We start from the raw sequence: 21,711 nt of genomic DNA, 5'->3' as shown, positions 1-21,711 counted from the left end.
AGCCCCTCCTCGCCGGGCTCGCCACCCCCTCCCGCGCCCGCCTTCCTGCCCGCGCTGTGCCAGCAGCAGTCTTTAAGGTGCCCACAAACGACAGTCCCAGCGAAGGCAGAGACTCGGGCGAGACCGAAAGCATTTAGTTTCTTTGGGACTGGTTGTGAATGGAGCGTGAGGTCCAATGATGCCCACGCTCATCAGAAACCTGGACCTTGCCGCTTGGATTGCCTCAGCTGACCCTAAGAGAAGCCGAGTCAAGAGGGTGGCCCCGAGCACCTCCCTGGGAGTTGATATGCAAAATAGTTACGTCAGCTGTGGGGGGCGGGGCAAGCCCGGTTGAGTGGCAGCAGTTCTTGCTTAGGGAGGAGGCGCGAGAATCAGCCTGGTTCAGTGACTGAGACAAACTGGAGGTGAGAGGAGCTGGTGCTGTCCACTGCGCTGCCGGTGCTGAACCTGGGACGCGAGTAGACCGCTTGCTTCCAGTACCTCGAGGCAACGCCCTCTGGCACCCTCTGTGCCCTGCTGGACCGCTTCACCAGCAGGACTATATCAACTTGACAAAGGAGTGTGGTAGCGGACGTGGGAGAGAGTCCTCTGTTTGCCACCTGGGCGCCCAGTCAGGCGTGACTTTGGAGATTTCTGTAGTTTTAGACCAAACTATTTTCATCTTTTCCCAGCTGAGAGATTCTTTTTAGTTTTTTTAAAAATTATTGTTTGTATTGTAATTTATATTTACACACCGTTTAGGAATCTTTCTGGGAGACTTTTGTGACTGTTAAAATAAGGTAAGAAAAAATATTCTTATAAATTATTACAAATGGGAGGGGGCGCAGAGTGCCATTCAAAATTTCAAAACAAGTTATGATTGTTTTTATAATTTGAAACGGGGACTTTTGCTAATGATTGTAATAATTATTTAAATTATTGTTATCATTATTATTATTATAAGACCATGTATTAGTGATTATGCATTGAATTCTAGAGGGGAAGTTGAGGGCTTTGTTTTTTTGTGAAGTTAATGTCATCACATTACATCCTGCTTTATAAATATAAACATTTGTGGAGCAACACTTCCAGCATGGCTCAAGGGACAGAATCCATTCAGTGCAAACCCCCAAATATGTTAGTAAATTACATTAAATAAATCAAAAACCAAGTTATTTAAAACAAATGTAATCTTAAAGAAATCTTTGAGTAGACCAATCTCTGATTAATTCTTTGGTATCTAAAGCACTGAATACAAAGTGCTGAGCTCTTTTTAACATTTTTGGAGGGGAGATGCTAGGGATAGGAGCATATATACCAAGTTGGGTTCATTTAGAGGTATTGTTATGCAGTAGATCCAAATACAACTTGTGAAACTCTGTCTGAAAATTCTACACCCCAAGGTCATGTGTATTTCCAAGTTTGGGGCTGTTTGTTCTGCTATTGACTAGTAAATATCATTCCCTTCTACCCCCTCAGGTCAGAGTTGGATGTAAATAGGAAGCTCTGATTTAATAATACAGTTTTAGCTTGCATTATAGTCTCTACTGCTGTTGGTAATTGAATGAAACTGGGAAGCGTGGGCTGAGAAAATGTCTCGCTATTTCAGCAATGTTTAACCTCTTGCATGTATAACAGAGAGCTTTTCTATACTTAGGAGGTTTTCTTTTGAAGCTGTGTTCCTTTTGTCAATTGGCAGTGTATTTTTTAGTGTGTTTGGAGAAAAAATTCAGTGCAGAAAACCACAGAATAGTACTTCTCATAGTGAACAATCCTAATGATAGAAGTTAGCTGGTGCTGTGTATTTCTTGTTAGTATTAGACTCTATATGAGATGCATGATGGTTTGTCTGACAAACAGAATTATGATCTTTCATTTATGTCATTTAGTGACATTAAATTAAGTATAAATGATGGCTGGGAAAACGTTGGAATGGGGGTTCCTTTACCTTCTATGGGAGAGGGTTCAGGTTGCAATCAGATGTCCTATATTAATAGAAATGGGTAAAATATAAGCTGTTGCAGAGTTAATAAGTGACTAGGGCTGTTTTTCTTTTTTTTTTCTATAGCAATTAAAGAATACTCTAAGTATAAATATTTTTTATATTTTTAATTATCATAAAAAATTTCTAAGCTAGTTGCATTGTACTTACAAGGATGAACTATAGCTCTAGATTTTATGATTTAAAATAATTCCTCTGGGTAGTGATTATTTTATTACAGCACAGTCCTACATTAGAGTTATTGCTACAAAACATGGATATTACTGCAAATACTAGAGCTCTTTAAGGTTTTCCCATGCTTTACCCTAACCACATATTCTTTGTAGGATTTGTCAGTCATGTGATCTTACATTAAATATTGCTATAAAATTTTAAAGACTAGGCAGGTGGGGGAACAAAATAAAATATGTAAAATACTGAGCTATGAAGCTTATACCAGACTTCTATCAATGTATATAGAAACATTCCTTCTATATATTTTAAAATTAAAGTTAATTAACTTGGTATAAGTACTCAGACATGGAATTTCAAATAGAATTATAGCTTCTTTTCATTTTAGCTTTGTCTTATTTTTTATTACATGGAAACATCAGCATATATTTTTATTTTATAAATTACTTAAAAGGCTTTAGCATAGATAAACATTATATTCACCCAACTGTATGAGAATTTCATTGACTTATCTTTGCATAAAGTTTTCCAGGATGTATGTCTTTATTTGAGTATGAACAGTTAGTTTATACTACCAATCTGGAATTCTTTCAGGTGAAGTTTAATATTGTTAGGGTTTGATTCTTAGATGCTAAAATCAAAATACAATGCTGGTAATAATGAAATCAGCCAAAGCTAGAGTCAATGAGATTGCCAATTTAAAATATTGGAAGTATTTTCTCTTAATTATTTTATCACATTTGAGTTTTGTATTTTACTTCTGAAGAGATAAAATTAGTTGACCATAATTAGCCCAAATTTAGCCTATACAAAATATTATTTGGATACAGCATATATTTTTTACTATAAACAAATAAAACTGCCATCTTTGAAGACACCTATAAAATATTTAAATATGATGGTCCTTTATTAATTCTTTGTGTCACCAAGAAATGACCATATTTTGGAGTTATAACTTGTTCATGTGAAATTCAAAGGCATATTCAATATAATACAGGATAGCCTGCTAAAGTATTCATTTCATTACACAGGCACTGCAAATGTATATAGCACTTTTTACCTTAAGATGCTGAACTTTTACAGTCCATAGAAAAATTACTAAAATAATTTAATTAGTTTATATGTTATCTTTCTTAATTGTTTCTCAGTTTCTTAGGACACTTTAATCTAGACCAAAAATAAAAGTTAAAAATGTTGCTGGACAAGTGTATTTTTTTTTTTTTTTTTTACAAATAAGATGGGTAACTGTGTGTGTTTAGTGGCATTTAATATAAAAGAAACAATTTGGGATTTAAGTTATCAAGGCTACATATTACTTTTTTATTTATGTACTAACATGTACAATTGAGAAATACTAAAAGAATAATAAGCTTAAAATATGATAAAATATTTGAGTGAATTGACTTTTTAACAGTAACTTTTATATATTTAAAAATTATGCAAGTAATAGTTTATTGACAATTTTCTTTGAATAATGGACATTTTTTAATGTTTAAGTCTCATTTATCAATAGGACCAAAGACCTTGAAAAAGATGTTCCTATTAGTTCTTTATATTTGCCCCAAATTATCATAATAACTTTAATAATTTTTTTATTAATTAATATATTACCAAGTTCAAAAGACCTTTGTGGACAAATAGGCTAGAAAAAAGTACTTTCTGTTGTTAACTTCATTGTAACAGCTATGTGACCAGTTATTCTTTACCAAACAGACTTAATCACTTCTGTTTCAACACTTCCAGTGTCCTTTGGGCATAGTCTACCTAAGGTGAGCTGCATGGTCCCCTGTGGAATATCTTTACTTTCCCATCAAATTGGTCACCACACAACAAAACAATTGGTCCCTTTGTGCTTTAATCACCTTGGTGTTGAGGAAGATAATATTATTGTAATGGGTGAGGTAGTGTTTATGATAAATTCAGAATTCCAAGATTCCTATGAGCCTTCCAATGGGTTTTCTGAGAGAAAATTAAATAATAGTATAAGCACGAGTGTGTGTGTTTGTGTATAATTTTAATAGTTTCTACTCTACCATAAGCATGCAATAAGAATGATTTGGGACATTTAAGTTCAACAAATGCTGCTTAATATAGAAATAATTTGCATAATAAGCTATAAAAATATATGTTATAGTGGCAAATGTGTCTTCTAATTATTGTTATTTTTTATTTAGACTAGTATGCTTGAGCATACACCAGGTTTTTGTCATGAAGGTATCATTCAGAAGTTCTCATGCTGATTGGCAAGGGAAGGGACAATTGGAAAAGAAAATGTGCCAGGAATAAGAAAGCAAAAAGATGTGTGCATAATTAAGAGTTTATGAGCTCTACATTGATTTTGAGAAAATATGAGTTCTGAAAGTTATTCTCTGCAAAACACACTTTAGGTTTACTTTCTACACATCTTTGGTATAAGCCATATACTGCTCAGGAACAGAGCCTGGATATCCCTACATCTAAAACAGTGTTATTTCTTTTTTTCTTTAACATTGTTATTTCTTGTGAATCAATATTTTCATGCATAAAGGTGGTGAAATGTGGGAAGAACAACTTAACTCTAAACTTCTTTTAATTAAAACCAAGTAATTAATATTAATTTAATATGGCTTTTGGTATCAAATTATGTAAATCTCGAAAGAAAAGTGGTTGCTTAGTGAGTTCATTTGCATATCAATACAGAGAATATTTTCCCAACTCATAACTTGTTCACAGCACTGCCAGTAATTCTCAAGCACAATGCAAAAGATTTGAAAATACTTTTTTCATTGAGTTTTATTTAAATATATTCAGTGTAATTGGCAATTAAGAGAATATTACTTTAGTATATATATATTTTCTCCATGCAGGTATAACTAAGGTAGTGATTAAAACATGCATACTGTAGCAATTAAAGCATACAAACCTGAACTATGCTCCCCAAAGATGATGATGAAATGGAAACAACTTACTTTTCATGGTTGGACCAGATCTACCAAACACATTAGGTAGTTTTTAAATCCCCACCAGGGACTTATTTTTTCCAATTTCTAAAAGCTTAAGTAATGGTTCTTGCTCTTATGAAGAGACAAATGCCCCCATGCACTCCATGATAATGTGGCCCTTTTTCTCACAGTCACCATAATTGATGTGATTTTGATGTCAACCAGACTCTGAACTGCCTCATTTAGGATTAAAAAGGTGGTCCCATTCACAGTGAATTGCTACTCATAAACACATTTCCTATTTCATGATAGATTACCTATTGATATTTGGGCATAAGATCTTTAAGCCTTGATTTGAGACACATCTGTGAAGAGGAAGAAGACAGACAAATATATGTTTAACTATATGTTTATTCATATTAAGACATTTCATCCATATTGCATCATGTAACATTTACATAACCATGTAAAAGGTTATATTGTCTTCATATTAGATATAAGGAAAAAACCCCTCAGATCAAAGCTTTTCACCTCCAGCCCATGGTCACACAACTAGGAACAAGTGGGTGAATCAGTTAAACCAAGTTTAATTAAACTCATTTTTACCCACACTGCACTTTCTAGAACCTTTGTTTAGGTCAAATATTCAATCGGGTGTGTCTTATTTAAAACTATTTTTCTATGATACTCTCTTTGCTAAATGTGAACATCTCCAAATTTTTTCTTAATTATTGTTGTATTGAAATTATTATATAACATATATTTCTTAGTATCCTAACTTAGAATGCACAATACTAAAGTCTTTTTTTTTTCTTGTGGGAGAGACAGAGAGAGTCAGAGAGAGGGACAGATAGGGACAGATAGACAGGAAGGGAGAGAGATGACAAACATCAATTCTTTGTTGCGGTTCCTTAGTCGTTCATTGATTGATTTCTCATATGTGCCTTGACCGGGGTAGGGGACTACAGCAGACCGAGGGACCTCTTGCTCGAGCCATCGACCTTGGGCTCAAGCTGGTGAGCCTTGCTCAAACCGATGAGCCCTCGCTCAAGCTGGCGACCTCAGGGTCTCAAACCTGGGTCCTCTACACCCCAGTTCAATGCTCTATCCACTGCGCCACCACCTGGTCAGGCCACAATACTAAAGTCTTAAGGAGTTTTTTGTTCTCTGTATATAATGTTAGAGAGGTATATATTATTTATCTTATAGACTATTTAAAGTATTAGCAGGAGAAAATATTTATCTTTGTATCTCAAGTAGAATAAAAAATATAATAGAGTGGTTTGTGTTTAAGGATCTTATTTCTTTAAAAGGTCCTACTGGACACCAAATTCAAATATAAAAACATGTTGAAACTTCAGCCTCCTTTTATCAGTCAGCACCTGCGTTATCAAACACTACTCACATTTAACCCTTCAGACTAATTAGCTGCTAATATTTCAAATAGTCTAAGAGATCAAATAACGTAACCAAAATAAAATTAGTAGTCTTAAAATACAGTTCAAAACGAGGCAATCTCTTGAATGCTTAGGAAACATTAAATAATCTCTTATTTCTTATTCTGTTTGAGATACAAAAGGAAATATTAACCACTAGATGATACTTTTTGTTTTCATGTAGCATGTAGTTTGAGTAGAAGGGGTGAGCACTGGTGGCAGTAATTATAACACAGCTCCTGGGCGAGACACAGAGTTGCATCAGATTCCCTAGTGAATCCTCATTATCCAACTTTTGGGTTGTCCTTATTAGATGAATCCTAAAGGAGGTAGAAAAGTTTAATTTGTGCAGTAAGTTTATATGGGCTTATATTATTTTACATATTGGTTAGCAATACCCAGTGTTTTACTTTTGAAATGAAGTCTGGTATAAACATTTTTAATCTTGAAATTTCTGTGCCACTTTGTATACAATTTATTAAACTCACTGTTCCCGATTCTCTGAGGAGCCCTGCAGGAAGTTCATTCATTCCAACAGCTACAATTATTCTCTCCTCATAGATATCTTCCAATTCTATAGCTCTGGCCCAGACCTGAACTCATTTAATATATTTACAAAGGTTTGCTAGAAATTTTAACTCTGATTTCATGGTGACAACAAAACTCCATTAACTCATCATCTCATCCCTACCATGGTCCCGCACCCTAATTTTTCTGCCTGTAAATTAGACCTGCTCTTTTTTCATTCACCTAGGTCTAAAACTTCATAGATGTTTTAAACTTACAGCATTCTTACTATACTATGTGTAACGATTCCCCAAGTTTGGACATTCCTTTGTTTATCATGTCACTTTACCTAAATCTCTGTTTTCTATTCTCTCCTTTTATTGAGTTAATCTGGACCCAGCCTGTCCCGTTTCAGCCAGAATTATTCTGACATTCTCTACATTGATCTTTCCAGTTCTTGTTTCTTCTGCTGGAATAATAAATGATAGTAATAGCAACTAAAATATCGATGGTTTATAATGCATCATGAAAGATGTTCAGTGTTTATACACATTGTTTTATTTTACATGTGCAACACCTTATGAGGTGGATATTGGGAAACCAAAGCTTAAAGAGATAGGTTGCCCGCAGAGCTGGGACTCAGACCAAGCTCTGCCTGAAACCAGCTGCGTGATCATAATCATTATGCTCTGCTGGTACAGACTTCAAACCTCTTCTAAATTCTTCTTGATTAAAGTAAGCTTTCAAATGTCACAGTGTTCAGAAATCATCAGTGGATCTCTACTTTTTACTATATTAAGTTGAAATTCTCTGCTTGTTTTTAAGATCATTCTAATTGATTCTACTGCTTGCAAGTAATCAGTCTGATTTTCAATTTTCTCATATATGCAATGTGCATAAGTAAAACAGTGTGAGTCAATATATAAAGTATGATTCCTTCTTTCTGTATCAACACAATGCCCTGTCTGGACTGTTGTATTTTCAGCAATCCCGACCTACACATCATTCCTGTTTCCAGACAAGTTTTCTCATAGAAGAAATCATATTGTGCTCATATGTGCTTTTCAGAGTCTATAATGTTGTTGCAACAAATGGTGTGTCAGTGTCACTGTGGATATCACCAAAATGTACATTTTTTATAAATGTATATATTTGTTTTATTACATAAAAATCAACATAACTTGAGTGGCTTAAATATTTATCATCTCATAGTTTCCATGGGTCACAAGGGTAGGTAGAGAATAGACTCTCTATTCAAAATTTCAAATCAAGCTTTTAGTATTTCTTTGCAGCTCAGAATCCACGGAAGATTGTTTCTTCAAGGCCAGATAATATTCTCAGTGACTCCTTCAGTTTCTGACCTCTAGATTTGCACTTACAGAGCTCACCTCATTAGGTCAGGGCAGTTAGAATTATCACTTTTTGAATATCCATAAAATCAACTGATTTGGAACCTTAATTACATCTTAAAATCTCTCCTTTTTGCCATATAACATAACATAATTGCAAGAGCATGTTACATAACCTTTGCAGTATTCTTTTGTCAAAAGCAAGTTAAGGGGTCGGTCTACCTACGCACAAGGTAAGAGTAGGTCACTGAGATTCATGTGAGAATTCTACCTACATACCTGGTTCAAATTCTACTTGAACCTCAGAGTCTTTCTCCACTGCTGTCATGCCAATAAGCTCATTTCTCTCCTCCCCAGAAATGAATGACCTGAACTATGCAGTGACAGTCTGTCATTGCTTTTGGAATTTTAAAAATGTCTCTTAGGCTATTTTTCCTAATTAATCTTAATCTCTTTTTAAAAGAAAAGGCCTAGGGATTTTATCCTGTGTACAGAACTTTGTGGTTTAGAATTTATTCATATACATATTTAATTCTCATTGAAATTCATTCCTTTTTATGTTTGCTTCAGTTGTGTAGTGTTTTGGATGTATAAGAATATAATAGATGTCTGCTCATGAATTGATGAATGTTTTTAGATTTTAGATTTTGTTAATCTACTCTGATTTCACATTTTTGTTTTTCTCTAATTGCAAACCATGCAAAGGGATTTTATTTTCTTATTTCATATAACATGAAATCTTTTCATGCAAATCAGCAAATCATATTTAATATGATACTTTATAAATGACATAGAAGTTATATAGAAAGTCAAAATAATATTTATATTTACTATTCAGAAAGTACAAGAAATTTATAGTTACTTTGAAAGAAAACTTTATATTTTAAAGAATATCTTCAAAAGAATATCATATGGATAGCACTAATAATTTTGTTCTCATTTAATTGTCTAAAGATTGGAAACTAGTTGGCGACTACTTTACTAACATTAAATATACAGAAAAACTTCATTAAAATATCTTTTATAGTTTAAATATAATTAAGGTAATTTTATCTTGATCAAACCTAAAATAATTTAACTAGTGTATATATCCAATTTTTAAATTTAATAAACAATACTTTAAAATGAATAATCATATTTATTATACTAGAGAGTATTAATTCAGTAAAGATGGAATTAAGGACTTTCTATGTTCAGGTACCCTTTGGGTGCTGGGGATTGAGCGGGAATGATAGAGACAAAGTTTCTTCTCTACTTTTTCTGTGAGAAAACAGACGATAAATTAACCGAGAAAGACAAAGGATGATGCCTGACATTGATAAGTGTTATAATGAGAAGTAAGACAGGTAAAGAATTCCTAATGGATATGAGTGCTACCTTAGGTAAAGGTTATCTTAGGTGCCAACTTTGTCATTCTGAGGGACCCAGGAAGTAGTTTCTGATAAGTTAACATTAACTATGACTATTGTGAATAATGCTTCAATAAACACGGAATGATAATATGTCTTTGAGATCCTGCTTTCATTCTTTTGGGTAAATACCCAGAAGAGTGATGGATGGTAGATTAAAAAAAAAAATAAGGAAACATCATACTGCTTTTCATAATGATTGTACCAGTTTACATTTCTAACAACAGAGCATAAAGCTTCCAATGTTTTCACATTCTCACCAATACTTACCGTTTTTAAAAAATTTATTTGATGATAGCCATCCTTACAGGTGTGAGGTGATATCTCATTGTGATTTTGTTTTGCATTTATCTGATGATTAGTAATGTCAAGCCACTTTTCATATACCTGTTGACCACATGTATGTGTTGTTTGGAGTGCTTCTCTTATATCTGAATGCCAAGTTATTGGCAAAAACCAAAATGCTTCCATCATGAAAGAAATGATAAGTTGTGATTTTTCTTTTTAAGGAATATTAGCTTCCCTCATTGGACACTATAATATAATTAAAACAAGTTATTTAAGTAAATTTTTATTTTCATTTTTAATCACACTATACAAAAGAGGTTGCAACTTAATCTGGGATTTAAGGCTAATTTATGAAAATCAATTTGTGTTCTTTGTGCATTGTACAGTTTATTTGTTCAGACCTTCACCTTCTTTCATAGAAAACTAAAGTGCTCGAAAATCTATGTTCCTTTGAGTCAGTGATCCAGTGAACTAGTATTTATATCAAATGATCCATTATCACAGACATTGTGGCATTACCAGGGAAAGAAAAATGCTTAGAATGCCTTTTGGGTTTGTGCACATGCCTGAGAAACCACAGTGTTTATTAGTTATTATGCGATTGCATTTTTATTTTTTTACAAAACTGTGACATCATGGGACCATAAAAATCTAAAGAAAATGAGTATAATAAAATACATTCACAACTTTCCAAAATAAAAACTATTAGATGCACAGTATTGTAATCTTTGGCAGAGTCTCAAAAGTTAGTGCATTGACAAAAAAGTAAGGCTTAAAAGAACTTACACAAGTTTTGCCAGAGCTTTGCCTGAATTGTTTCTTGGGGGTTTTTTGGTAACATTTCTTGGGAAACCATAATTAATTGAGGTAAAAAATTTAAAAAGTGAAAGAGAAAATTTTCTAGAGAAAGCTTTGCATGTTAAGCCTAGATATTTATAATTCATGGCAACAAACTGTTCAATAAATACCCTGTACAACTGTTTATTTTCTTTTGCCAAGTGCTCTATTTCTCTCTTTGTCTTGAGGCCTAAGGAAGGTGAAAAGCTTACACTGAATTTATTTCCCTGTCTTTGTACAAATATACAACTTAATTGATAATATCTGGAGTAGAACTGTGTGGCCAGCTGTGAAAACGGCTCTCAATGCTAGCACTCGACTGGACATCTCATTAATTACCTGTTTTGTTGAACATCTCGGTTAGGTTAACAACAGTCTACAATTCAGTAGGGCATTCAGGATATGGTGATCCTAGCTTTTTAATGTCACCATGCTTTTCTTCAAAAATAGTCTTCTTTATGTGTAGGAAATATAAAGATATTTTTAAGTGCAAAATGATCTTTCTCAAGTTGTTAAATTCTTGACTATTCAAATAGTTGATGAACCTTCACCACTTCCCTTTAAATTGCTTTTCCCTATTTATTACAGAAGAAAAAAGAGTTTGGTTTATAAATTTTTCAAACACTTATGAAGACCGACCCTCTGTGATATTAAGGCTTTAATTGCCTCAGTTTGTTAGATCTTAGTACAGGGGTCTTGAACAGAACAGAGAACATGAAAAGTGGATGCTTGTATTCAAGGCACTTATAGAAAAGATAATTAGATTTAAGTCTGTGATAGTTGTACAAATATGTCACACCATACCCTAAAATTTTATGTTAGCTTAGATACATTGGACTTAAACACAGTTTTTGTTTTACCCCAGTAGCTATAGCAACACCCTTCCAAACATTTGAAAACTAGCACAAAACTAAGAGCAGTGCCCAGAAACTCTTGTTTTTAGTTAGCAACATCATAATAGCATTGCTATATAAATTTAAAAGTAGCAACTATCTCAAGTTATGTTTACTAGGCTTTTGCTACATGATTTTTTAGTCTGCTGAAAATATAAAAGATGTTCATTTAAACACTTTTCCAATTAAAATTTTATTTTTTTATATATCAGAGAGTATCAAATATACCCTCAGGGCTGAAATAAAAACCTACTGTGCTGTGAGAATGAGCTATTAAATTGCAACTTTCTTGAAAACAAAGCAAACTTTTATTACTAACTTCTTAATATTGTTTCAGTGTGGTAGTATTATTTAGTCCTGATTTAAACTAAATTAATATGTTCTTTTCTTGCATAATAACATTTTCAGATTTAATTGGTTTTTTAAAATATAAGACACTTAAATTCAATAGCAGCATATGTGACTTAGTAAGATCTTATTAAATTTGCATATTAGTAAACTTTACACGTTATTTACTATTGTTTGACATGGAGTTTTTATATGAATGATGAGCAATCTATTAACTTTTGAGATGCATATTTGAAATCCATTCAAAGTTTTTATTATTATACAATTTTCCCAGAACTTAAAATACTGAGTAAGATTCCTGGATTGTTCTTATGAGCAGAAATAGCTAATATGATGTTATTTTCTATAATGATACATCAATCCACTTAGGCTAGTAATATTTGAGATATTTGGCCATAGTGTTGCATATTTTGATTTTGTTAATTTAACAATAAAAATTGCATTTTTTTGATTTTTATTTACATTTGCTTATTAGTGAATATAATGTTTTAGTATGTTTCTTAGAAGTAATTCTGTTATAAATTTTCTTTGTATGTACTTTGGCTATTAATCTAAGAGAAATCTTGCCTTGATTTTACATAATTAATGAAAATTAGATTTTATGAAATAATAATAATGGTTTATTGAATATTGATTGGGCCTTTATTTTACTAAAACTTTAGATCTTTTAAGGTAGAACCAAGGCTGAGCACAAGGCTTCTGAGAAAGTTAAAGGTCACAATGTCACAGACAGAAAGGAATCACAACACAGGCCCTGGCTGGTTGGGTCAGTGGTAGAGTGTTGGGCCCACGTGTAGAAGTCCTGAGTTTGATTCCCAGTCAGGGCACACAGGAGAAGTGACCATCCACCTCTCTCCCTCTCTCCATCCCCTTTCTCTCTCTCTCTCTCTCTCCCCTCCCTCAGCCATGGCTTCAATGAGGAAGTTGACCTTGGGTGCTGCAGATGGCTCCATGGCCTCTCCTCAGGTGCTAAAAATGGCTCAGTTGCCTAGTAACGGAGCCACAGCCACAGATGGACAGAACATCAGCCCCAGACTGGGGTTGCTGGGTGGATCCTGGTCTGGGCACAAGTGGGAGTCTGTGTCTCTGCCTCCCTTTCTCTCACTTGATGAAAGAAAGAAAGAAAGAAAGAAAGAAAGAAAGAAAGAAAGAAAGAAAGAAAGAAAGGAAAGGAATCACACATGGCCTCCCAAGCTCAAAACCAATGCTGCATGACTATATATTTAATACCCTTAAATTTTAGTGTCATATTTTCCATGCAAACTTTCCCTACACCCAATATTAGATTCTTCAAAATAAATACATTATGCCTGTTATGTTTTTTTCTGAAAATCATTGAAGTTTCTTAAGTACATAAGTGTTTCTTCAAAGTGACTCACCTCTTGAGATTCTAAGATTCTAAACAAAGATATATTATTGAAAAGAAATCCTGATTATTTATTATTTTAATTAAGAAATAAATTGTTAGCTAAAAGCAGAAGCACCATAAATGAAAACATTCTCTATTTTATAGAGGACATAAAACTAATTTGATTAATACAATTTTGTCTCTTTGTTTTCATTTAAATCTTATCCCTAAATGGTAAAATCCCAGGACTTCTACTTCTGGCACTCTCCAAATTTTTTATCTTAGAAACAGATCTTAAACTAAATGTAATATTGAAACTGACTTACAAATAAGTAGAATTTTTTATCAGAAAAAAATATTTTAAAAAGTTGTTCTATTTTTCTAATACATATTTAGATATTTGTGTATCTACAACAATGTGCATATAAATTCTGTATAAATGAATGAGTTTACATTGATTTTTTTTTAGTGGCAGAAATCTTTAACACCAAATTTGATAAGCAGAACTAAAATTAAGCTATTTTAATTGGGTTTAGACTCAACTGTGTATGGGTCTCATTTCAATTATTCCACACTTCCAGATTTTTACATCTAATCTTGAACAAACACATTCAGACACTTAATTTTGGGGGGTTTATTGTAATAACTTTGAACACAAAACTGCTTTTAGGAGCCTTATAACTATGGTTACATGGTAAATGATACAGACAGAAGGTTTTGACTTTGACTTTACCATGTTTTTCCTCATACAAGCTTGCATGCAGAGAGTAACATCAAACGTTGTTTTTTGTGTTTTCTTTTCTATGAATATCTGTTAAGGCTGAGTACTAAATGTGTACTTCTGAAGGGTTCATTTCTTGTAATCATTAAAGCACTCAAAATTCATTTCCAATTATATAAGCTGTATTGATTTGATAAATAGTTTGGTAGATTATTCCTTTTTGAAATGCAAGTTAATAATGCCTGATTCAGAAAACCAAAGGATAGTAATAAATCACATACACTTCAAGCTACTTTGTAGCTATATTGTAGAAAAATTTTGCATGTTTGCATTGAACAAAATTTTTTGTCTTCATAACTTTATATATGATAATTTATTTTTATAGTAATTAACTTTAATCATCCTTACCTTGAAATATGTTATATTCTCTTTTAATAATTTATGATATATATAAATCCTCTAAAACTTTTAAATCAGTTGGAATTATCATACTTATTAATATACTGATAAGTATATTATCAATTGAGTATTATGTTGATATATTTAAAGTTGCAGATCCACTAGAATCATGCATATAATATATATAATGGATGAAAGTGAAATAAAGCTTCAAATTCAAAGTATAAAAAGAATTTAAAATGACACAATAATTATCAAATAAAAAATACAAGTAGTGCATTTTATTCAACTTATTTTGAATTAGGTTTGTAAATTTCTTAATAACAAATTTTTAAATGATAGTTGTGGATATTGGAGAAAAGAATTGGTCTTTGATTCATTTTAATTTAATTTTTATATATGGGTACAAAGAGTAGTCTAGTTTCATTCTTTTGCATGTGGCTTTCCAATTTATCCAGCACCATTCATTGAAAAGGCTTTTGTTTTCTCCATTGTATGCTTTTGGCTCTTTTGTTAAAAATTATTTGTCCATATACATGTAGTTTTATTTCTGAGTTCTTTATTTTGTTTCATTGGTCAGTGTATCTGTTTTCTAGCCAATATCATGCTGTTTTGATTATCTTCACTCTGCAATATAATTTGAAGTCAGGGAATTGTGCTACCTGGGTTTGTACTTTTTTTTTTTTATCAGCATTGCTTTGGCTATTTAGAGTCTTTTGTTGTTCCATACAAATCTGATCTATTGCTTTAGAAAAATGCCATTGGGATTTTGATGGGGATTTCATTAAATCTGTAAATTGCTTTGGGTAATATGGCCATTTTAGCTATGTTGCTTCTTCCAACACAGGAACATATAATATCTTTCCATTTCTGTATGTCATTTTCAATCTTATTAAATGATGCTTTGTAGTTTCCAGTATATAGGTTCTTCCCATCTTTTGTTAAGTTTATTTCTAGGTATTCTACTCTATATGTTGTAGCTGCAAAAGGAATTGTTTTACCATTGCTTTTTCTGAAATTTCATGGTTGAACATATATATATGTATATATATACATACAATGTATGTATATATATATATATATATATACACACACACACACAGTGAAATACTTCTCAGCCATAAGAAACAATGAAATAACTCCATTTTTAACAACATCGATTTTTTTAATTGAATTTATTAGGGTGACTCTTATTAACATAATTATACAGGTTTCAGTAACCAATTCTACAACACATCTCTGTACACCATATTGTGTTCACTCCTTAAAATCAAGTCTTTGTCCATCACCTTTTATGCCCCCTCCCTTATTCCACTTCCCTGTGTCCTGGCAATCACTACACTGTTGTCCTTGTCCGTGAGTATTTTGTTTGTTATGTTTTGTTTTGTCCATGGTTTGCTCTATCCTTCCACCTCTCTCACCCAGTACCCCCCTTTTTTTAATGAGAGAGAGAGAGAGAGAGAGACAAAGACAGACAGGCAGAGACAGAGAGAGAGACAGATAGGGACAGACAGAAAAGAAGAGAGAGAGATGAGAAGCATCAATTCTTCTCACTATTGTGGGACCTTAGTTGTTTATTGATTGCTTTCTCATATGTGCCTTGACCTGGAGAAAGGGGCAGCTGCAGCTGAGCCAGTGACCCCTTGCTCAAGCCAGTGACCTTGGGGTCATGTTTATGATTCCACACTCAAGTTAGAGATTCCCGTGTTCAAGCTGGTGAGCCCACGCTCAAGCCAGCAACCTTGGAGTTTTGAACGTAGGTCCTCTGTACCACGCCTGGTCAGGCCCTCACCTGGTACCTTTGCCCAGCACCTCTGCCCCTTTCCCTGATAGCTGTCAGGCTGCTCTCTGTGTAGGATTTGGTGTCTCTTTTGCTTTTTAATTCATTTTGTTCATTAACATGGATGGATCTTAAGATTATCATGCCAACTGAAATAAGTCAGACAGAAAAAGTCAAGAACAATATGATTTCATTCATATGTGGCATATAAAATTGAAAGCAACAAATGAACAAAAAAGACAAACCAAAACTCATGACAGAGACAATATTGTGGTGGTTATCAGAGGGAAGAGGTGTAAGGGAGTAGTAAAGGGTAAAAAGGATCAAATAGACGGTGACAAAAGAAGATTTCACTAGGTGGCAGGCACACAATGCAATGTACAAATGATGTATCAGAATTATATAATTGAAACCTATATAATTTTATTAACCAATGCCCTCAGTAAGTTTAATAAAAAAAATTGGTCAGTCACTATAAATTAGTCTAATTTGTTCACAAACACATCTAATATGGAAGCTTCTGATAGCCACAAAGTTAACATATTTATATATTAGTTTTATATATCAAATTGTATTAAATATTGACCAGTTATCTACCAGATGTAGGTAACAGAGATTGTGATTTATGTAATGAAGGTGGGTCTGACAGTCAGGTATAAATAAATGCCTATTATTTACCTATAAAGTCTGCATAGTTTGAATGTTAACTTTGTAGATACAAATTAATAAATAATTGACAAAGGAAACTATAAATAATAAAAAGTGCTTCTAAAATATCTCTTTATCCATAGAAAAGATATTGATCTCAGGTAGAATTTTAACTTAAATGGTATATAAAAATTTGAATCTGATTTAAAATTTTTACTCTATTTCATATTTTCTCACATCCATGGAGTGAATGTGTAATTCTATAACACAGAAAATCCCTATAGCTTATATTATAGAACATGCTTGGAAAACCAAGCACCAAAGAACTATTATAGATTAAAAATTCATTATTTGCTTATTATTGTAAGATTAGCTTCTTGTGAAATGTCTCCTGATGTTAGACTTGATTGACATTATTTGGAAAGCAACATTTCTTTCTTTCTTTTTTTTATTTATTTATTCATTTTAGAGAGGAGAGGGAGGGACAGAGGGAAAGAGAGAGAGGAGAGACAGAAAGAGAGAAGGGGAAAAGGAGCTGGAAGCATCAACTCCCATATGTGCCTTGGCCAGGCAAGCCCAGGGTTTTGAACTGGCGACCTCAGCATTTCCAGGTCAATGCTTTATCCACTGCGCCACCACAGGTCAGGCGCAACATTTCTATGTTAAGCTAGGGACAGTGTCCTAAAAGATATAGATAAATTTAAAACTAATTTCCCAATAAGAGTAACTGCAAAATATTGTAAAGTTGGAAAACAAGTGAGATTACAGTTAAGAACCAATAGAATCATGATGACTAAATGTTATGTGAAGTCCTCAGTGAACTCTTGGCAAAGAAAAAGCTCATTAGATAAAAATAAAGACTTCATGAAAGTATGAACTTTAGTTAATAATAATTTATTGGTGTTGGTTTATTAATTTTGACAAATGTATCATATTAATGTAAAATGTCTATTAATTTTAACTAGGTTTTGGATATATGATTACTACTTAGCATATGCTCTATGTACTATTTTTGTAACTACTGCAAATCTAAAAGTTACAAAAATATAAAAATATTTTAAAATGTAGGAAATAAGAAAATGTGATAAAAAGGCTACATTAGCTATAGATATAGTAATTTATTTTGTGAATGAGCAGTAATTTTCTGTTATCAGAAAACCTTAGATTTACACATACATTTGCAATCCTTTTTATAATGAACATAGAAACTATGACAGATGTTATTAAGAAATTTGGAAAGAAAGTTCTATACTTGAACCTTCTATTAGATTCACCCCAATCTCAAAGGAATTTCAATTAAAGAGGAGCTATTCTTTATATAGATACATACATACATACATATATACATACATACATATGCACATATATAGAGATATAGGTAGAGATGATATTGACATGTAAATATCTTTATTCAAGTGTTAGAAAGAAAATAACTTTGTATATTGAATGGGTTAATGTCTGGGTTCCAAAAAATAGTTATATTTTCTTCATGATTATGTTATCTAAATAAGAAATTGTCATAATTAGATATATTTTAATAGTAACATATCAAAATCTTAACTACTATAGTGCAATTGTGAAATATTTTTAGCTTTTGTACTTAAGTTAACATATAACGTGAACTATTTTAAGGTATGTTCATAGAAAATTAGTGCAAAAATATCCAACTCAAAATATGTTCAAGAAGTTTAGACAATTTAATATAGTCCTACTATCAGCCTTGGAAAATTATAATATATATTAGAATATTAGTAAAGGAACTGATCTGTGGTAGAAATTATTTCACAAAACTTTCTTAGACTCCTCACTAAATGAATGTATAGAGAAAGATTGCACCGCCTTATCTTTATGAACTAGATATGGTCATGTGACCTGTTTGGCCAGTGAAAAGAGTAGGCACAGTAGGGTCACTTCTCTCTGGAAGTGTTTAATAACTGGTGTCTGATTCTCTATAATTTCTTCCCTTGCAACAGTATAGTCTATGCCTATGTTAGGATGATGATGTAATAAGTGTAAACTGGTACACATTACCATTTTTTTAATAACTCCACAAAAACATTTTTTCACATATGTATGTGTGTATATATATATATTATATACACATGTATAGCACAGATAAAAATGTACTTTTTACAAAATAGGTTCTTCAGATTTTTTTTTAGGTTCCTAAAATTTTGAAATTATGGTGTAACCTAGACAATCTTGACAATAAAAAATGTATAAAAAACCTCTATATCCTGACCTTGTGGTAGCGCAGTGGATAAAGCATCGACCTGGAACGCTGAGGTCGCTGGTTCAAAGCCCTGGGCTTGCTTGGTCAAGGCACATATGGGAGTTGATGCTTCCTGTTCCTCTCCCCTTCTTTCTCTCTCTCTCTCTCTCTCACTCTCACTCTCTCTCCTTTCTTTCTAAAAATGAATAAATAAAGTCTAAAAAATAAAATTGAAAAGAGTGAATTAAAAGAAAAGAAAAACCTCTATAAACTTTGATTTTTATAAATTTTTGAAAATAAAGTTTTATTTTTTATTTTTATTATAGCAACTGGTAATTTTCCATAGACATTTTTTATAAATGTTTCTATTTTGATTTTTACTCTTAAAATCCATTGTTATGATAATTATGATATATATTTTTATTTGTTAAAAATAAATTCTCCTATTTTATATGTTTATAACTGTGATATATATGTAAAGATGCGTGCTTGTATGGATTTGCGTTAGTGTGTTTTCTCTGTGTGTGTGTGGTTGCAGAACTGGCTGGATGTTTATTTAAAATGTTGTACAAAACAGAAATTTTTAAATATTTTGAAAATTCTCACTTCTTAAATCACAATCAATATAAATAATAATTTTGTATGGATATTTACTATCCCAAATTAGCTTCACATTCTAAAATAAACACTTTTATAAGCATTTTTATAAGGAGATTACAACCAAAAATTAGAATTTTAAAACTGATTTAATAAACCAGGTTACTATAATATATAGAGATCAGAGTTTACTTAATTCTTGTTTTTTTCTGTTATTTCCTTGATATAATAGGCATCCACTTTTTTCTTATTTATTATTACATTTGTATAATCAAATTTTCAAAACAACCATGATTGTCCTGATGTTTACAACCTTATAATGAGGAAGCAAAACTTTGGCTTGTGCCCCCAGAGCTGACAAGACTGTTTAAAATATTAAGTTTGATTCCATACTAATCACACACTCTGAGTGATTATATGCAACATAGCGTTCTTTGACATGTTCGATTGTAATGAATGGAATACAGCTTCAATAGTAACCTAGAAATAAATTTCCATTTGGAATAGCCTTGTGGGAGAAAAGTTCAAATTAAATCCTCTTAGTACATTAAAATGCAAATATAAGAAGGCAATCCAATTGAGTTACATCGATAATAGAGCATATAACACAAATGGAAATTCCTCCCAAATAATTAAGTTATAGCTATATAAATCACTGATGTGTGCTTTTGAATTTTGTCCCTTTCGTGCACGCTTGAAAGTTCATTAACTTTGGATCACATTAGAATATGTTTTGTTTATCTCATACAAACCAGTCACTAAGAAAGTCCTTTTCCCCACTGAGACCACTCAAGGCCCTTTGCCACTCTTCATTGCATTTACAATACTTTAACTAAAGCTTTCAACTCTGCCAGCAGGTTTTGTTTTACACAAAATCATGGGAGCAATGAAATTGGGGCATCACCCTGGGAGTTTTAATGTCTTGAATTTTTCCGGCAAATAGTTTTGACTCTGTATACAATATTGTGCGAACAGTAATGTTCATACCCCAATGGTGTAGGTTTGAGGGAAAACAACAACAATAACAAAAAAAAAAAACTTTACAGAAAATTCTGCTTAGAAACTCTATAAAAGCATGCTTCTTCTGGGATGTGTGTGTGTGTGGTGTAAGATAGAAGTAGAGGCAAGAGGCAATGTCACTTTTGCTGTTAGAATCTGAGATTCTAAGATTCAGTTTTTTAAAAATCTTAGATCTTGGTACTCAAAAAATTGTGTGGCTTATAACAATTATGGAGGCCAAAGAACTATTGCATTTTTAAAAAATGGAAGGAAAATAATATATTTTGGATGTTTAAATTAGTAATGATGTCAATTACATATGCATTTAACAAAGAACATTAGCAATTATGTTGACCACTAAACATATGTATGATTGTCTCTGTTCTTAAAAAACAATCAATTACTCTCAGATTGAAATTATATAGAGAATATAGGTAAGTGATAAAGTGAATTAGTAATTAAAATTTATAAATAAAATAAAACTAAAAAATTAAATTTAATATAATTTATATTTAGAAAGCATATATAAATGTCAATGCAAATCAAGCTACTCAACAGCCCTTAAAGTGGTATTTTTGAATTATTATATTTTAATACCTTATACTAGAAACAAAATGACCAAATTCAATATAAATTACAGACTATTACTCATGAAAAGTAAGTGTTATTTAATCTACCATCAATACCAGAGTGCTTTTTAGCAAAACATATCCTATTTTAAGAAACGGTTAAGAAACTATCTTTGAGACTTCAGATAATAGTCAATACTATCTCTGAGACTTCAGATAATGATAAAAATTAAAGAAATATTTTAAAGATGAAGAAGTTGATTTTCTCATTAAAAAAATCAGCACACGAATAATAATT

At 32.2% G+C, this 21,711-nt stretch overlaps 1 protein-coding gene across 3 annotated transcripts in view; it reads left to right on the top strand.

Annotated features, from left to right (window-relative positions):
• The first annotated feature begins 399 nt into the window (after positions 1 to 399).
• The window catches only part of FSTL5 (follistatin like 5), a 699,550-nt gene continuing 678,238 nt past the window's right edge, over positions 400 to 21,711 (top strand). For all 3 annotated transcript variants that reach the window (XM_066280005.1, XM_066280011.1, XM_066280003.1), the window contains exon 1: positions 400 to 779. The gene's annotated coding sequence lies outside the window, so the exon portion shown is untranslated. The remainder of the gene's footprint in view (positions 780 to 21,711) is intronic.

Source organism: Saccopteryx bilineata, chromosome 1 (assembly GCF_036850765.1).
Source record: "Saccopteryx bilineata isolate mSacBil1 chromosome 1, mSacBil1_pri_phased_curated, whole genome shotgun sequence".
Classification (NCBI taxonomy): Eukaryota; Metazoa; Chordata; class Mammalia; order Chiroptera; family Emballonuridae; genus Saccopteryx; species Saccopteryx bilineata.
The sequence above is the reverse complement of the archived record's forward strand: the minus strand, read 5'-3'. Positions and strand labels throughout refer to the sequence as shown.